Raw genomic sequence first — 20,099 nt, 5'->3', positions numbered from 1 at the left:
TCATAAGGTAGATGTCTCACAGAGTAGCCTGGACTATTTCCCCTAAGCTAGGGAACGGCTCACGATGTCCATCAGTTTGTCATATTGTGCTGGCTTGCATGTTGCTATGGTGCTGGAAGCTATGCCACCAGTATTTCAAGCACCAGCAGGGTCACTCATGGTGGAAAGGTTTCAGAGGAGCTTCCAGACTAAGAGAGACTAGGAAGAAGGACCTGAAAGTCTACTTCTGAAAAAATTAGCCAGGGAAACCTTATGAATAGCAGCAGAACACTATCTGAAGATGAGCCCCTCAGGTTGAAAAGCATTCAAAATATGACCAGGAATGAGCTGCCTCCTTGAAGTAGAGTCGACCTTAATGATATGGATGGAGAAAACTTTTGGGACCTTCATTTGCTGATGTGGCATGACTCAAAATGAGAAGAAACAGCTACAGTCGTTCATTAATGATAGGTATGTGGAATGTACAAAGTATGAAGCTAGGAAAACTGGAAGTCGTCAAAAATGAAATGGAACACATGAACATCAACATCCTAGGCATCACTGAACTACAATGGACTGATATTGGCCATTTTCAATCAGACAATCATAGGGTCTCCTGTGCCGGGAATAACAAATTGAAGAGAAATGGTGTTGCATTTATTGTCAAAAAGAACATTTCAAGATCTATCCTGAAGTACAAAGTTGTCAGTAATAGGATAATATCCATGTCCCTACAAGGAAGACCAGATACTATGACAATTACTCAAATTTACACACCAACCACTAAGGCCAAAGATGATGAAATTGAAAATTTTTAGTAACTTCTGCAGTTTGAAATTGATCAAACATGTAATCAAGATGCATTGATAATTACTGGCGGAAGAGCTACAAAAGTTGGAAACAAAGAAGAGGGAATTGCAAAATATGGCCTTGGTGACAGAAATAATGCCAGAGACTGCATGACAGAATTTTACAAGACCAATGACTTACTCATTGCAAATACCTTTTTTCAACATAAATTGTGACTATACACATGCACCTCACTGGACGGAATATACAGGAAGCAAATTGACTACATCTGTGGAAAGAGGCCATGGAAAAGCTCAATAACAGTCAGAAAAAGGTCGGGGCCAACTGCGGAACAGACTATCAATTGCTCATATGCAAGTTCAAGTTAAAGCTGAAAAAAATTAGAACAAGTCCATGAGAGCCAAAGTGCAACCTTGAATATATCCCATCTGAATTTAGAGACCATCTCAAGGATAGATTTGACACACTGAACACTAACGACCAAAGACCAGAGGAGCTGTGGGATGACATCAAGGATATCATATATGAAGAAAGCAAGAGGTCACTGAAAAGACAGGAAGGAAAGGAAAGACCAAAATGGATGTCAGAGGAGACTATGAAGCTTGTTCTTGAACACCGGGTAGCTAAAGTGAAAGGAAGAAATGATGAAGTAAGAGAGCTGAATAAAGGGCAGCTCAAGAAGACAAAGTAAACTATTATAATGAAATATACAAAGACCTGATGTTGGAAAACCAAAAGGGAAGAAAATGCTCAATATTTCTCAAGCAGAAAGAACTGAAGAAACAACTTAAGCCTTGAGTTGCAATTCTGAAGGATTCTATACATAAAATTCTACCAGAATGCTCCTTACAAGCAACGATGGAGAGACCACGTCTTAAATACTTTGGACATGTTGTTAGGAGGGATCAGTCCCTGGAGAGGACATCATGCTTGATAAAGTACAGGGTCAGCAGAAAAGAGGAAGACCCTCAACAAGATGACTGACACAGTGGCTGCGACAATGGGCTCAAGCATAACAACAACTGTGAGGATGGTACAGGACCAGGCAGTGTTTTGTTCCATGGTACACAGGATTGCTACGAATCGGAACTGACTCGACAGCACCTAACAACAACAACACAGGTAAAATACTGAACGACGCAGGAAGCATCAAAAAAAGATGGTAGGAATACACAGAGTCACTGTACCAAAAAGAACTGGTTGACATTCAATCATTTCAGGAGGTAGCATATGATCAAGAACCGATGGTACTGAAGAAAAAAGTCCAAGCTGCACAGAAGGCTCTGGTGAAAAACAAGGCTTCAGGAATTGATGAAATACCAACTGAGATATCTCGACAAATGGGTGCAGTACCAGAAGTGCTCACTCATTTACGCCAAGAAATTTGGAAGACAGCTACCTGGCCAGCTGAATGGAAGAAATCTATATTTACGCCCATTCCAAACAAACATGATTCAACAGAATGCAGAAATTGTCGAACAAAATCATTAAAAACACTCACAAGTAACATCTTGCTGAAGATCATTCAAAAGTGGTTACAGCAGTACATCGATAGGGAACTGCAGGAGTTCAAGCTGGATTCGACAGGGGACATGGAACGAGGGATATCATTTCTGCTGTCAGATGGATCTTGGCTGAAAACAAAGAATACCAGAAAGAAGTTTACCTGTGTTTTATGGACTATGCAAAGGCATTCAACTGTGTGGATCATAACAAATTATAGATAACATTGTAAAGAATGGGAATCCCAGAACACTTATTGTGTTCATGAGGAACCTATACATAGATCAAGAAGCAGTCATTCAAACTGAACAAGGGGATAATGAGTGGTTTAAAATCAGGAAAGGTGTGCATCAAGGTTGTATCCTTTCACCATACCTTTTCAATCTGTATGCTGACCAAATAATCCAAGAAGCTGGACTATGTGAAGAACGCAGCATCAGAATTGGAGGAAGACTCGTTAACAACCTGTATTATGCAGATGACACAACCTTGCTTGCTGAAAATGAAGAGGACTTGAAGCCCTTACTGATGATGATCAAACAGTACAGCCTTCAGTATGGATTAAACCTCAAAATAAGGAAACCAAAAATCCTCACAACTAGACAAATAAGCAACATCACAATAAATGGAGGCAAGTTTGAAGTTGTCTAGGATTTCATTTTACTTGGATCCACAACCAACATCCACGGACGCAGCAGTGAAGAAATCAAACTATGCATTGCACTGGGCAAATCTGCTGCAAAAGATTTCTTTAAAGAGTTAAAAAGCCAAGACGTCACTTTATGGACTAAGGTGGGCCTGACCCAAGCCAAGGTGTTTTCAGTCACCTCATATGCATGCAAAACCCGGACACTAAGGAAGACCGAAGAACTGATGCCTTTGAGTTATGGTGCTGGTCAGAAGAAAGAACAAATGTCTTTGAAGAAGTATAGCCACAATGCTCCTCAGAAGCAAGGATGGTTAGACTTCATCTCACATACTTTGGACATGCTACCCGGAGGGGCCAGTCCCTGGAGAAGGGCATCATGTTTGGTAGAGGGTCAGCAAAAAAGAGGAAGACCCTAAAGGAAAAGGACTGACACAGTGGCTGTAACAATGGACTCAAGCACAAAATGATTCTGAGGATGGCGCAGGACTGGGCAGTGTTTCATTCTGTGGTACACAGGGTCGCTATGAGTTAGAACTGACTTGACAGCACCTGACGACAGTGAATGGATGCTGATGTCATTTACTAGGATGGGAAAGCCAAGTGAGGAGCAGATTTTTTAGGTGAGATTGTAAAAGTTCTGTCTTGGACATGTTAGTTTTCAGAGTCATAGAGCCCTTGGTGCTCCAGGTAGACTATGGGAAGGTTTTGGTGTCTGAGTCCATTGTTACCCAAGAGCCCATACCTGAACCTATAGGTTGCCTCCTCCAGGACACTAAAAATCAAACTGTGACCTCTGACACAGTTTCTATTGCCACTTCTGAAGCCTCAAGCTACAGAAAAGTAAGAGCACAGTTCTGGCACGGATTAGGCCTTTAGAAATTGGACGTTAATACTGTGGAGTTATCTGAGATTCTGAACTAGAAGAATTCCTCAGTTTTGAATGAAGGTTTCAATTGACATGCAGTGACTACACTACCAGTCATGTCTCCAAGAGTAACTCCAGTCCAGGAAGTGAGTACTTCTAGCATATCTATCTCTAGGAAAGAAAAGGGAAAAAGGCACCACATTTTTCTGTCGATGTTGAGATTACAAGTGGTGTTTAATGGTCATTCCTCCTCTACACATTTTGAACTTTTGGAAACAATTTTGCACGGATTGGTCTGTATACTGTGCAAATAAGGACATGAAACCACCCAAAAGGATTAAATGACCTTGGGAAAACTGATGGTTACTATGCAAATCAAGCAATTGTGGTCTACTGATTTGAGGTCTGGCTGGAAGGGCCATGCCTTGAAACTGAATGTAAGGGCTAATTCCTACCATCTAGAAGTGCCTGGAGTGGATAGCATCCTTTGGATGTGGTGTTCCTATGCTAAAAAAAAACCTCCTAGACCCAGGAGAGAGAGGGAGTCTTAACATTGATGATGGTGTGAGACAGAGAGAAACAGTGGCGATCACAGCAAAGCCTAGCAGCAGAGAAATGGCAGTGGCAGTACCAGAGGTGGGAACCACGGGATCAACAGACTGACAAGGTGGTGTTTGCCGGCCCACGGAGTAAGGTGGCTGCAGTGGGCCTGCCAGCCCACAGAGTGAGAGAGAGCTGAGCGCCTTTGGGGAGGCCAAGTGGGGTGCTACCAGGTACTTGTTTGCGGATAAAGATTTGTAACACTTGCCCAAGCAGGGCAGAGGCCCAGAGAAGGGCCTGCCGGCTGCCTGTCTGCAGATGTGGCTAAGAAGCAGCTGAAAGCTGTCTTGGTTGGAAGCTGTCCTGACTGATGAACTGCATCCTCAGTTATATCCTGCTGCTTCCAGGGTGATCCTGATCCTGAGTTGTAGCTTGTTATTTCCCTAAAGAACCACATAATCGTCAGTATGGTCTGTAAGTCCTGTGTGGTCACTGCAAGAAATTACTGAACCCAGAAGACAAGTACAGAGGGCCATGGGTACGGCTGGTGTCAGAAAGAGTGAAGATTTGGGAGTGGAGGTATGCCTGACCTTCGCCTCACAGGGACCAGCTTTGTGCTGATCTTGGTGATTCTCATCCCTCCTCCTAAACCCAGACAGGTTCTGAAGATAGATTACGATACCAAAAGCACAAGCAACAACAGACAAAACAGATAAACTAAAAAGCTTATGCTTCGGGAAAGAGGCCCTGGATAAGTAAAGCATTACCAAGAAAGAAGAAAAAAGTGGGAGTCCTCACACTACCAGACTTTAGAACCTACTATATAGCCACTATAGTCAAAACAGCATGGTACTAGTACAACAACAGATACATAGTCCAATGGAACAGAATTGAGAATCCAGACATAAATCCATCCACATATGAGCAGCTGATATTTGACAAAGGCATAAAGTCAGTTAAACAGGGAAAAGACAATCTTTTTAACAAATGGTGCTGGCATAACTGGATATCCATCTGCAAAAAAATCAAACAAGACCCATACCTCACACCACACACAAACACTAACCCAAAATGGATCAAAGACCTAAATATAAATTCTGAAACGATACAGATTATGGAAGAAAAAATAGAGTCAACATGGCATAAACAGTATATAAAACATTACTAACAATACAAAAACACCAGAAAAGAAACTAGATAACGGGGAGCTCTTAAAAATCAAACACTCATCCAAAGACTTCACCAAAAGAGTAAAAAGATTACCTACAGACTGGGAAAAAGGTTTTAGCTCGGACATTTCCAATCAACATCTCATCTCTAAAAATCTACATGATACTGCAAAAACTCAACTGCAAAAACACAAATACCCCAATGAAAAAATGGGCAAAGGATATGAACAGGCACTTCACTAAAGAAAACATTCAGGTAGCTAACAGATATATGAGGGAATGTTCACGATCATTAGCCAGTAAAGAAATGCAAATCAAAACTACAATGAGATTCCATCTCACCCCACCAAGGCTGCCATTAATCCAAAAAACACAAAATAATAAATGTTGGAGATGTTGTGGGTAGACTGGAACACTTATACACTGCTGGTGGGAATGTAAAATGGTTCAACCACTGTGGAAATCGATTTGGTGCTTCCTTAAAAAACTAGAAATAGAACTACTATACGATCCAGCAATCCCACTCCTTGGAATATATCCTAGAGAAATAAGAGCCTTTACACTAACAGATATATGCACACCCATGTTCACTGCAGCACTGCTTACAGTAACAAAAAGATGGAAGAAGCCAAGGTGCCCATCAACAGATGAATGGATAAATAAATTATGGTATATTCACATAGTGGAATATTATGCATCGATAAACAACAATGGTGAATCCATGAAACATTTCATAACATGGAGGAATCTGGAAGGCATTATGCCAAGTGAAATTAGTCACCTGCAAAAGGACAAATATTGTGTGAGACCACTACTGTAAGAACTCGAGAAATAGTTTAAACACAGAAGAAAATATTCTTTGATGGTTACAAGAGTGGGGAGGGAGGGTGGAAGAGGGGTATTTGCTAATTAGATAGTAGAGCAGAACTATTTTAGGTGAAGGGAAAGACAACACACAATACAAAAGAGGTCAGCACAACTGGACTAAACCAAAAGCAAAGCAGTTTCCTGAATAAACTGAACGCTTCGAAGACCACCATGGCAGGGGTTTGGGGACCATGGTGTCAGGGGACACCTAGGTCAATTGGCATAATAAAGTCTATTAAGAAAACATTCTGCATCCCACTTTGCAGAGTGACACTGGGGTCTTAAATGCTAGCAAACGGCCATCTAAGATGCATCAATTCGCCTCAACCCACCTGGAGCAAAGGAGAATGAAGAACACCAAAGACACAATGTAATTATGAGCCCAGGAGACAGAAAGAGCCACATACACCAGAGACTACATCAGCCTGAGACCAGAAGAACTAGATGGTGCCCAGCTACAACCGATGACTGCCCTGATGGGGAACACAACAGAGAACCCCTGAGGGAGCAGGAGAACAGTGGGATGCAGACCTCAAATTCCCGTAAAAAGGCCAGACTTAATGGTCTGACTGACACTGGAAGGACCCTGGAGGTCTTGGTCCCCAGACCTTCTATTAGCCTAAGACAGAAACCATTCCCGAAGCCAACTCTTCAGACAGGGATTGGACTGGACTATGGGACAGAAAATGATACTGGTGAAGAATGACTTTCTTGGATCAAGTAGACACAGGAGACTATGTTGGCAGCTCCTGTCTGGAAGGGAGATGAGAGGGCAGAGCGTGTCAGAAGCTGGCCGAATGGACACGAAAATAGAGAACGGAGAGAAGGAGTGTGTTGTCTTATTAGGGGAAGAGCACCTAGCAAGGTGTATATAAATTTTTGTATGAGAGACTGACTTGATTTGTAAACTTTCACTTAAAGCACAATAAAATTTTTTTTTTTAAACTTAAAAAAAATCTTATGCTTCAAAAGGCTTTATCAACAAAGTGGAGAGACAACCTACAGAATGAGAGAAAATATCTGGGAATCATATATCTGATAAGGGTTAAATATCCAGGATACATATAGAACTTCTATCACTCAACAACATGAAGACAAAGAAATTATTTTAAAAATGGGCAAAAAACTTAAATTGATATTTCACCAAAGAAGATATACAAATGCCCAATAAACATGAAAAGATGCTCAATGCCATTGGTCACTAGGGAAATCAAAACCACAATTAGATACCATCTCAACCCTACTAAAATTGTTACTATCAGAAAAACAAAACACAACAAGAGCTAGAGAGAATGTGGAGAAATTGTCGGTGGGCTTGTAACATGGTGCAGCCTCTGTGGAAAACAGTTTAGTGGTCTTCAAAAGGTAAACATACAATTACTCTTATGAGCCAGAAATTTCCATTCCTGGGAGCCCTGGTGGCACAAATGATTTAAGCACTTGGCTGCTACTGAAAGGTTGGCAATTTGAACCCACACAGCAGCTCCATGGGAAAAAAAAAAAGACCTGGCGATCTGTTCCCACAAAGATTACAGCCTAGAAAAGCCTAAGCAGCAGTTCTACTGTCACGTGGGGTGGTTATCCGTAGAAAACCGACCCGACAGCACCTAACAACAGGTATATACCCAAAAGGCTTGAAAGCATGAACATAAAGAGGTATTATTTGTTTTCAAAAGTGAAACAATCCAAAAGTCCATCAACAGATGAACGGATAAACAGAATGTAGTACACCCATAAAGTGGAACATTACTCAGTCATAAAAAGAAATGAAGTTTCATAAAAGATATGACATGGGTGAACCTTGAAAACAGTACGCTAAGTGAAATAAGTCAGACACAAGAGGACAAATATTGTATAATCCCATTTACATGAAATATCTAGAACAGCAAAGTTTATCCGTGGCTATCCAGGGTTGATGGGAGGGAGGAGGGGAGTTAATGCTTAAGAGATACTGAGTTTCTGCTAAGCATTATGGAAAAACTTGGAAACTGATAGTGATAATGGCTGCACAACATGGTGAAAAGTAATTAATGTTACTGAATTGTACATGCAAGAATGGGTGAAATAGGAAGAGGTGTTGTTACATAAATTTTACCACACATACAACGATAGAATGAAATGACACCATTAAAAAAAGGAAAGAAAGAAACTTAGTTTCTTGGTCTGACTGTGTGAATGAAAGGAGGAAAATTTAGATACTACGGGGACATGAGTGGAGTATTTTAAAGATTTAATGCCAACCTTAGGCTGTTATTAACCTAGAGAAATAAAATCACATTTGAGGAACTGCAGTGTGTAATGACGGGACTTTTTAAGGTAAGTGGGTCTGGATCGCCTCATTATATACATATAATTATAATATACATACTATAGACATATTTTATATACATTTTGGGGTTTTTATATAAAATTTTATATATATAAATTTTTACATATATATATGTCTATCCCAAGTTTTTTTTTTACTGGGATAGACATATTTTATATATATATAAAATAACTGGACTGCTTTCATAACAAGGAGCCCTGGTGGTATAGTGGTTATGCAGCTGGTTGCTAACCGAAAGGTCAGTGGTTTGAACCCACCAGCAGCTCCTCAGGAGAAAGATGTGGCAATGTGCTCCTTGGAAACCCTATGGGGCATTTCTACTATGCCCTATAGGTTTTTACACCTCAGAATCGACTCGATGGCACACAAAAACAATTTCCATAACTAAAACATCTCATGAATTATAATTCTAAATAGTTAAAAAAAAAAAAAAAAGAGAGAGAGAGATTACACTACTGGCAAGGAGTTAGCAATGATTTCTCAAACAGGACACCTAAATTTAGACACTTTAAATATTGGAAGTAATACATGCAGCTACTGCACGACTCTGTTGTTGTTGGGTGCCGTTGAGTCCATTCCAACTCAGGGCTACCCCATGGGTGCAGAGTAGAATTTCTCCATAGGGGCTCAAGACTGGGATCCTTTGGTAGCAACTGCCAGGCATATCTTTCGAAGCACCTCTGGGTAGGTTCAAACCACCAACCTTTCAGCTTAACCATTTGTGCCACCCAGGGACACCCTACTTGACTCTTTATTGTCTGTACATTTTTCCTAAGTTTTTTCTATGTAAAACGCTCTCCTTTGTTGCTCTTACGTTCGATAGATTTGAAATACACATATTACCTGCATTCTACATCACTTCATTTGCTTCAAAAAAGAAACATTTTCTAGTCATACTACAGATGCCACAAATCATTTGCTCATCAATTTAAGCTTCAAGTTCAAAATTATTTACTATAGATCATGACTTTCTACTAGTTGCACATTTCACATTTACTTAAGCAAGAGTGCTTCGTAAAATAATTACAACAAAGGATGAGGTACTTTCTGCAACACTGTAGTATGAGTGATCCTCTAGGCTTTATTCAAATATTTTGATTACTTTCATTACACTTGCTTCCTATTTTGCCTTCGTTCCCAATATTCACTGCTTTCACATGGGGAATATGTACAGCTTTTGCTTCAAGAAGCTTTCAACCTACTAAGAACTGTGGTTCTTTGGTAGCAAAAACTGTGGCTGAATCACCAGCATCCAATCCTACACAGATTCTGTCTCAGCCATTCCTCAGATTGGGCAAATCCGCTGCAAAAGACCTCTTTAAAGTGTCAAAAAGCAAAGATGTCACCACGAAGACTAAGGTGCACCTGACTCAAGCCATGGTGCTTTCAATCGCCTCAAATGCATGCAAAGGCTGGGCGATGAACAAGGAGGCCGGAGAAGAAATGATGCCTTTGAATTGTGGTGTTCATGAAGAATACGAATACACCACGGAATGCCACAAGAGTGAACAAACCTGCCTTGGAAGAAGTACAGCCAGAATGCGCATTAGAAGCAAGGACGGCAAGACTACATCTCACATGCCTGGGACATGTTATCAGGAGGGATCAGTCCGTGAAGAAGGACGTCATGCTTGGTAGAGGGTCATCGAAAAAGCGGAAGACTCTCCATGAGATGGATTGACACAGTGGCTGCAACAATGGGCTAAAGCATAACAAGGATTGTGAGGATGGTGCAGGACTGGGCAGTGTTACTTTCTGTTCTACCTAGGGTTGCTATGCGTAGGAACGAACTCTACCGCACCTAACGACATTCCTTAAGATCTTGTTCAAACACTGGGTGTGTGATCTCTATAAAGCTCTCACCACCTATACTGTTTGTTCAGCCACATCACATTTTACATCAGGCCAACTAGGGTTGGACATACTGTTTCTCACACAATCATGAGAAAACTTGTGCCTTAAAATTAAATTCCTACATTTGTGCCTCTAAACATTTTCCTCCTGAACTTGGGATAAATAAGATCCTAAATACCCATAGTACCAACTCATGTTTCTAAATTTTTCATCTATCTTAAACCCCTAAAACCATCAGTGTGTGAGTGGGGCGGGGGGGTTATATGCCTCACCATAATCTTACTTTTTGTATGATCAGCAAAACTTAACAAAAACCCTGCCTTGATGAAAACAAAGGGAAGCGTGGTGAACGGCGGGCTGGAGGGGGACAGGGCATTTAGACTCAGGCTAACTACCCTGGGAGTCCATGAGGCCTTTGACCGCATTTCTCACGAACTCCCAATGAAGCTGACGCTGCCGGTGTGATAGCCACACTGTTGCTGAGCGAGGATTCCCACGATTTACTTGCAAATACACCGAGAAACCCAGGACCAGAACATCTACTCCCCAGTCCCAACCACCACCCAGGCGGAAGTGGGCGTGGCCGGCCGAGCTCTCGGAGGCGGAGGAGGCGGACGCGGCGGCGGCGGCTACAGGAGGGCCCGGGCACAGAGCGGCTACAGGAAGCCCGGCGGCTCTCGAGCAGCCCGAGGAGAACAAGAGGCCACCACTGCGCAGGAGAGCGGGGACAGCGCCCTTAGAGTCCGCCAGGGTCTCCGGCGGGCTGCACCTGGTACTGGACCAGGCCGGACTGGACACACAAACCTACCTCACACCGCAGCTTGGAAGCGACTTTTCATGGAGGCCAGCGGGACACGCGCATTTCCGCTTCCGGTTTCAGGCATTCTGGGTGCCAAAGGGGAGGGGTTCCGGGCGGGGACTCAAAGGGCTCCACCTGGTGACCTGGGTTTAGTGGCTTCCCTTCGGATTTTGGATTTGTCCACCGCTCTTTTCAGGAGGGAACTCTGGTGGCTCAGTGGTTAAGCGCTCGGCTGCTAATCGTAAAGTCGGCGGCTCGGACCCACCGGCGGATCCGCGGGAGAAAGATGTGGCAGTCTACTTCCGTGAAGATGACAGTCTTGGAATCCCTATGGGGCAGTTCTACTCTGTCCTATAGGGTCGCTGGTTCAGAATCCACTCAATGGCTATGTGTTTTGTTTTGTTTTTTGTTTGTTTGTTTGGTCTATAAGAGAGGGAGAAAAGATAAAGTATCTTTAAAAATGACAATTATAAACCGCGAAAGTTTAAGTATCTTTGAAAGCGGCAATTATAAACAGTTTTTACATCTGTTTATTCACTCATTTAACCTCCAGTGAGATCAAGTTAGGGAAATTTCCAAGCACCCCAGAAGATTTCCTCGTACCTTTTTCCAAGTTGATATTTACCTTAGGAGTAACCAGTGCCTGGCATTGCCAGATATAAGCTTTGCATGTCCTTGGACTTCGTATAATCAGAATCATGCTGTATAAAGTATATTGTGTCTGACTTCATTCAGTGAAGGTAGTGTCTGTCAGATTTTATCTATGTTGTTGCATATAGCAGTAATTTGTTCTCTTTTTTTTTTTTGTTATTCCTGTGTATTATTCCAATGTATGAATATAGCACAATTTTTCTTACTCATTCATTTTATTCCGATGTTCAGGTTTGTGTTGTAACCCAGGATACGGTCTATCTTGTCGAATATTTAATGAGCACTTAGAAATAATGTGTCTTCTGCTGTTGCTGGCTGGAGTGTTCAATAAACGTTCATTAGATGTTCATGTCTTCTATGTTTGCTGACTCCATATCCTTGTGATTTTTTCTATTTCATCTTTCTATTCTATGAGTTTTTCCTTCTTATATATTGAAGTTCTTTCGTTAGATGTATACATGTTTCAGGTTGTTACGTCTTCTCATTAAATATCCCCTTTTATTTTAATGAAATATTCCTCCTTATCCCTGCTAATTTTCATTCTAGCCTTCCCCCGTTGCTAATTATAATGGTAGTTGTCTGGCGGTAAGAAGCTTAGTTGCCATTATTTGAATTTATCTGTATTTGTTCAACCCTAGTACGTGGGGGAAACCCTGGTGGCGTAGTGGTTAAGTGCTACGGCTGCTAACCAACAGGTCAGCAGTTTGAATCCACCAGCTGCTCCTTAGAAACCCTTTGAGGCAGTTCTACTCTGTCCTATAGGGTCACTATGAGTCAAAATCGACTCGATGGAAGCAGGTTTGGTGGTATACATGGAGCTTCAGAACTGCTAAACAATACCACTCTGAGAAACAAATTTATCAACTAAAACAGTATTTCTTTCCTGTTCTTTTTCTATTTAGCCTTAGAGTTTCCAGAAAAAACAAACAGAGTTCTTTATGTCCACTACTTTTTTTCTCAACACTGTAAGAGAGATTATGTCATGCATGTATAATAGAGTTAGATTCATTTGTCACAATTTGTTTCCATTCTGAGCTATACAAATATCCTGGATGATTTTTACAAATATGCATATAGCATAGTCCACCCTGGGTAATGTATGTTGTTGTTGGTAGGTGCCGTCAAGGAAGCATCAAAAGAAGATGGAAGGAATACACAGTCACTATAACAAAGGGAACTGGTCGACGTTCATCCATTTCAGGAGGTAGCATATGATCAAGAACCGATGGTACTGAAGGAAGAAATCCTGAAGGCATTGGTAAAAAACAAAGCTCCAGGAATCGACAGAATAACAATTTAGCTGTTTCAACAAACAGATGCAGCACTGGAAGTGCTCATTTATCAATGCCAACAAACGTGAAAGACGGTTACCTGGTAAATCGACTGGAACCAAAAAAAAAACCAAACCCAGTGCCGTCGAGTCAATTCCGACTCATAGCGACCGTACAGGACAGAGTAGAACTGCCCCATAGAGTTTCCAAGGAGCGCCTGGCAGATTCAAACTGCCAACCCTTTGGTTAGCAGCTGTAGCACTTAACCACTATGCCACCAGGGTTTCCATCAACTGGAAGAGATCCATATATGTGCCCATTCTAAAGAAAGGTGATCCAATCCAACAGAATGTGGAAATTATCAAACAATATTATTAATTGAAGTTGTCAGGGATTTCATTTTACTTGGATCCACAGTCAACAGCAATGGAAGCAGCAGTGAAGAAATCAAAAGATGCATTGCACTGGGCAAATCTGCTGCAAAGGATCTCTTTAAAGTGTTGAAGAGCAAATGTGTCACCCTGAAGGCTAAGGTGCACCTGACCTAAGCCATGGTATTTTCAGTCGCATAATATGCATGTGAAAGCTGAACAATGAATAAGGAAGACCGAAGAAGAATTGACACGTTTGAATTGTGGTGTTGGCGAAGAATATTGAATATACCATGGACTGCCAGAAGAAGGAACGAAACTGTCTTGGAAGAAGTACAACCAGAATGCTCCTTAGAAGCAAGGATGGCGAGACTGAGTCTTACATACTTTGGACATGTTGTCAGGAGGGATCAGTCCCTGGAGAAGGACATCATGCTTACAGAGTACAGAGCCAGTGGGAAAGAGGAAGACCCTCAATGAGGTGGATTGACAGAGTGGCTGCAACAATGAGCTCAAGCATAACAACGATTGTAAGGATGGCTCAGGACCAGGCAATGTTTCATTCTGTTGTGCATAGGGTCGCTATGAGTTGGAACTGACTCGACGGCACCTAACAACAACGTCATTAATAAAAATTTTGCTGAAGATCATTCAAAAGCGATTACACCAGTCCATCCACAGGGAGCTGCCAGAAATTCAAGCCAGATTCAGAAGAGGACATGAAAGTAGGGATATCATTGCTGATGTCAGGTGGATCTTGGCTGAAAGCAGAGAATATCAGAAAGATTTTTACATGTGTTTTGATGACTATACAAAGGCATTCAACTGTACGGATCATAACCAATTATGGATAACATTGCAAAGAATGGGAATTCCGGAACACTTAATTGTGCTCATGAAGAACCTAGACCAAGTGGCTGTTGTTCAAACAGAACAAGGGGATACTGAATGGTTTAGGTGTGTGTCAGTGTTGTATTCTTTTGCCATACTTATTCAACCTGTATGCTGAGCAAATAATCCAAGAAGCTGGACTATATGAAGAAGAATGGGGCATCAGGATTGGAGCAAGACTTATTTACAACCTGCATTATGCAGAAGACACAACGTTGCTTGCTGAAAGTGAAGAGGACTTGGAGCATTTATCGATGAAGATCAATGACCACAGCCTTCAGTATGGATTACACTTCAACATAAAGAAAACAAATATCCTCACAACTGGACCAATAAACAACATCATGATAAATGCAGAAAGGGTTGTCAAGGATTTCATTTTATTTGAATCCACAATCAACGCCCATGAAAGCAGTAATCAAGAAATCAAATGAGGTATTGGGTTCAGCAAATCTGCTCCGAGGTCCTTTTTAAAGTGTTGAAAACCAAAGAGATCGCTTTGAGGACTAAGGTGTGCCTGACCCAAGCCATGGTATTTTCGATTGCGTCATATGATTGTGAAAGAACAATGAATAAGGAAGACTGAAGAAAAATTGATGCCTTTGAATTCGGTTTTGGCAAAAAATATTGAATATAACATGGACTGCCAGAACAAACAAATCTGTCCTGGGAAAAGTATAGCCATGATGCTCCTTAGATGAAAGGATGGCAAGACTTTATATCACATAATTTGGACATGTTATCAGGAGGGGCCAGTCTCTGGTGGAGAATATCATGCTTGGTAAATAGAGGGTCAGTGAAAAAGAGGAAAACCCTCAAGGAGATGGGTTGATACAGTGGCTGCAACAATGGGTTCAAACATATCAACTATTGTAATGATGGTGCAGGACCAGGCAGTGTTTCGTTCTGTTGTACATAGGGTCGCTATGAGTCAGAGCTGACTTGATGGCACCTGACAACAACAGTCCATAAACTTAATTTTCTACATTCTAGTGTGGCAAGTAGCATCTGGGGTCTTAAAAGCATGTGATGAGCAGCCATCTAAGATACAACTATTGGTCTTTTCCCATCTGGAGCAAAGGAGAGTGAAGGAAACCAAAAACTCAAGGAAGCAATTAGTCCAAAAGACTAACGGCCCATAGGAGCCACAGCCTCCTCTAGCCTGAGACCAGAAGAACTAGATGGTGTCTGGTTACCACTACCGACCACTTTAACCAGGAACAAAACAGAAGGTCTCAGATAGAATGGTAGAAAAATGTAGAACAAAACTCAAGTTCATAAAGAAAGACCAGACATGCTGGATTTATAGAGACTGGAAAATCCCCCAAAGTTATCACCCTAAGACACCCTTTTAACCCAGAACTGAAGTCAATCCCAGATGTCACCTTTCAGCCAAATATTAATTAAAAAATAATAATAGATTGGCCTATAAAATAAATAACAACACCCCTGGGTTTGATTACCCATGAAGTAGTGGAGTGCATACACTGAATGGAGCTAATGGGCTGACTTTTTAAAATTTATATTTCGTTATCCCCCATATATCACAAAAGAGTCTTGATCGTGCATGGTCCAATTCCTTATGTTTAGATGCTGTAAACACAAGTAGCTTGTGGATTTCAGCCATGTTTTTATAGGTACCATTCTCATGTTTTTTCCTTTGTTAATTTGTCTATCAAAATTTCATCATTGTTTTGTTTAGCTTCTCAAAGCATTGACCATCATCTCATCTAATCTTTCCACAGCTCACCAATCCTGGGCAGTTTTGGAGATGATTTTCAAAGAAATGATTCTTTGCAGTTTTTTAAGGTTTCATTAAATGCCTGACAAAGGGGGGCTATACCTGGACTCGAGAACCCAGAATTTGATTAATCCCAATTTCTGGTTCACAACATCCTCTCAACATTTGTTGCTGGTATATTTTATTTATTTATGTAGGTACTTCTAGTAAGGTGACTATCACGTTACTGACTTCTTTTGTGTAGAACCTAAAATCTTATATCCAGTCAAGCATTGGGGCATGACAAAAATATCCTCAGACATACAAGGCCTCAGAATCCTTATGATACACTGACTTGCAAGGACAGAATTTTTGAATAAAGTAGTAAAAAAAAAAAAAAAAAAAAGGACAGAAACACTCAGGGGGTGCTTCCAGTGATGCATGAGATACAAGTGACCAGAGACTTTGGTAAAATTTTGTTTGTATGTGTAACCAACAAAAAGAAAGAAAGAGGTAATATATCAGTTGTAACATACACTAGAAGAGCTAGATAATATCAGCAGGTCAGAGGTAGAAAAGCACCAGAAATTGTAATAGGAGACCCAAGTTCTTGCTTATTACAGGAGAAATATAGATAGTCCCTCCAAGTTGCTAATGATGACTGAAGTGTCCCTCTTTCCCCTCAGACTCCTCAATCTGTGTGTAGCCAAAGCTGTGGTCCAGGACTCAGGAAAATTCCAGAGGAAGGAAGGCCAGTCTGCTGCTTTACTTGTGCTATTTGCCCAGAGCAGAAGATTTCTAATCAAACAGGTATGGCTGTTATGATTGCCCTCTAATAATCCCAGTCCCCTCACCATTCTCTCCATGAAAAGGAAAGGGGCGGGGAGTGGCAATGAGGCTGTCTTAGGCTGGGTTCTCCAGAGAAGCAAAATCAACAAAATGTGTAGGTAGATAGGTAGGTAGGTAAGTGGGTGGCTAGGTGGGTGGCTAGATGGGTGGGTAGGTAGGTAAGTAGGTAGGTAGGTAGATGATAGATAGATGAGAGAGAGAGAGATACTTATATCAAGGAAATAGCTCACGTGGCTCATAGAGGCTGTATGTCCCAAGTCTGTGAGGCACAAAAGAGGATTTTCCCAACCCACATAGCCACAGGGGCTGGCGAACCCAAGATCTGCAGGCCGGAGAGCAACACCACTGCAGGCTTTGAAGATGGACGAATCTCAAGATCAGCAGGCAAGACCGCTGGCAAGCCGCCAGGTGAAGTCCCAAGAACTCAAGGCCAAACTAACAGGACCAAGCTGCAGGATCCAGAACAAGCAAAAGTCCCAGCAAAGCAAGCAAGAATGAAATAGGCAGAGGAGGGCACAGGGTGTGGTGAGCCACCACAGGCCCCACCGCTGCCAGTACCACTCAGCAGATCCCATTATGGGGGTGATCACATATCAAATTTCAACAGGGTTGTGATCACAACATTATACAACTGCCAAAACACTGAGAATCGTGGTCCACCCAAGTGGACACACAATCTTAACCATCACAGGGGTCCTAGGCCATCGTTATTTTCCACTCATTTATTCACCGAATTTACTTTTATACCTAACATTGCTACCTCATTATGGGAAAGGCGTAGAACTTTTGTATAGTATTGAAACTAAATTGGTATTAATTCAGACTAGAGTGTTATAAAATTAAGGTGATAATTGTAAGTTCTATGGTCACTACTAAGAAAAACATTAAAATATATATAGAAAAATAGTACACAAGATAAAATTATAATTATATATACATATTTTGTGTATATATATAAAATCATAAAATATATGTAGATATACAAGATGGAACCAAAATAGTACACAATGAAAAAAAATCAATCATAAAAAAAAGACAATAATGGAGGAATTCAGTAACAAAAAAGGCAAAAGATAGAAAACACATAGCAGAAGTCTTCCTTTATCAGTAATTACTTTCTATACTCTCAAATCAAAGACAGAGACTAGCCTAATGGCTTGAAAAGAAAAAAATTATTTGATCAAATAATATACTGCCTACAGAAAACTCACTTCAGATTTAAAGACACAAATAAGGTGAAAGTGACAGGATGGAACGTGGATACTCCATACAAATATTAGCCAAAAGAGAGCTGGAGCGGTTACACTAACACCAGATAACTAGATTTTAAGTCAAAAGTCGTTACAACAGACAAGGACATTATATATTGATAAAAGGGTCAATACGTCAAAAGATAACACTGTTACTATTAAAACAGAAAAGAAATGTCAGAGGACATTGTTGTTTGCCTCCACAGAATCTCTCCTTCATATCTTCCCACCAAATCTCAAAAAATGTTCTGGTACCCATACCTCTACCCCATAGCTCATGAGTCTTGGGGGAAGTCAACCCAAAGTACAGAAATAGTCATGGTTCCTACTGGTCATCATGAATTCCCAGAACCTTAACCGGTAATTGACTTATGAAAAAAAAAAGGGGGGGATCCTTTACGCCTGAACTGGGCAGTGTTTTGTTTTATTGTACATAGGGTCGCTATGAATCAGAACTGATTTGATGGCACCTAACAACAACAATCTTTATGACTAAAAAAAAAAAAAAACCAAACCCAGTGCCATCGAGTCAATTCCGACTCATAGCAACCCTATAGGACAGAGTAGAACTGCCCCGTAGAGTCTCCAAGGAGTGCCTGGCAGATTTGAACTGCCAACCCTTTGGATAGCAGCCATAGCACTTAACCACTACGCCACCAGGGTTTCCTTCTTTATGACTAGAATCTTCAATAGAAGCTTCAGTAAGAGCTGTGCTAAATTGTTTTGGGAAAGACTGTCCTCACACTTCAGAGAGCTATGTGAAGCTTCTTTCTCTCTCAATTTGAGTGAGAATAAGGAAAATTTTAGACCTGATTACTCCATGAAAATATTGTAAACCATGGCAGTACAAGGCCAGTTATGAGGAATACACTGGGGAAAGTAGAGAAAAGAGTTAGTAGGAATCTCAGTGTTTAGCAATGTCACTGAGCCATAGGATACACCAACCTAGACCCACCATGTACTGAAGATTCAGTTTGCTTGGGTTTTGTCTTATCTGCAGCTGAAAGCATTCTCCCTGAGTCAAAATGGAGAGTCTTAATCTGGTGTGCCTGAGTATTACACCTGAGGAGGTCAGTGTGCACAATGAAGGCAAAGGTAAACATTGTAGAATGAAGAACCTTTGAAACTGAAACACTTCAGTCTTTGCTTCTTCTCCAGAGGCACAGCAATGTGGCCAGTGTCCAGCCCACGAGTACCCAAACAGTGAGAGAAATCTGCCTCCCAAAGGTTGTAACCTTCCTGTCCTTTAAGGATCCACTGGGGATGGCTGTGGCCTCCACAGCCTTGTGCTCCTCTGTTATCACAGCCGCAGTTGTGTGGGTCTTTGTGAAGCACTGAGACACTCCCATAGTCAAGGCCAACAACGGGCACTCAGCTACGTCCTGCTCCTCTCCCTCCTCCTGGCTTCCTCTGCTCCTTACTCTTCATCGGCCATCCCAGCACAGCCACCTGCATCCTCTGACACATCATATTTGGAGTTGTGTTCACTGTGGCTCTTTCCACTGTTTGGGCCAAAACCGTTACTGTGACTCTGGCATTCAAGGCCATGAAACCTGGAAGGACCATGAGGCGGTTGCTGGTTTCAGGGGCTTCTAACTCTGCGGTTCCCATCTGCTCTCTGATCCAAGTGATTATCTGTGGGATCTGGCTGGGAACCTCTCCCCCTTTTATTGACATAGACACACACTCTGAGCCCAGACACCTCATCGTTGAGTGTTACAAGGGCTCAGTC

The 20,099-nt window shown here is 41.5% G+C and overlaps 1 protein-coding gene across 5 annotated transcripts in view; it reads right to left on the bottom strand.

Annotated features, from left to right (window-relative positions):
• Positions 1-11,446, bottom strand: part of LOC100677508 (zinc finger protein 883-like) — a 48,198-nt gene extending 36,752 nt beyond the window's left edge. For 3 of the 5 annotated variants that reach the window (XM_064280530.1, XM_064280529.1, XM_023540518.2), the window contains exons 1-2: positions 11,374-11,446; positions 2,291-2,423 (exon numbers count right to left, since the gene is read on the bottom strand). The gene's annotated coding sequence lies outside the window, so the exon portion shown is untranslated. The remainder of the gene's footprint in view (positions 1-2,290; positions 2,424-11,373) is intronic. The other 2 variants (XM_023540515.2, XM_023540516.2) reach the window with 2 other exon arrangements.
• Between the last annotated feature and the right edge of the window lie 8,653 nt (positions 11,447-20,099).

The sequence above is a fragment of the Loxodonta africana genome, chromosome 3 (assembly GCF_030014295.1).
Source record: "Loxodonta africana isolate mLoxAfr1 chromosome 3, mLoxAfr1.hap2, whole genome shotgun sequence".
NCBI lineage: Eukaryota > Metazoa > Chordata > Mammalia > Proboscidea > Elephantidae > Loxodonta > Loxodonta africana.
Note: the sequence above shows the minus strand (reverse complement) of the source record. Positions and strands in the feature narration are given on the sequence as shown.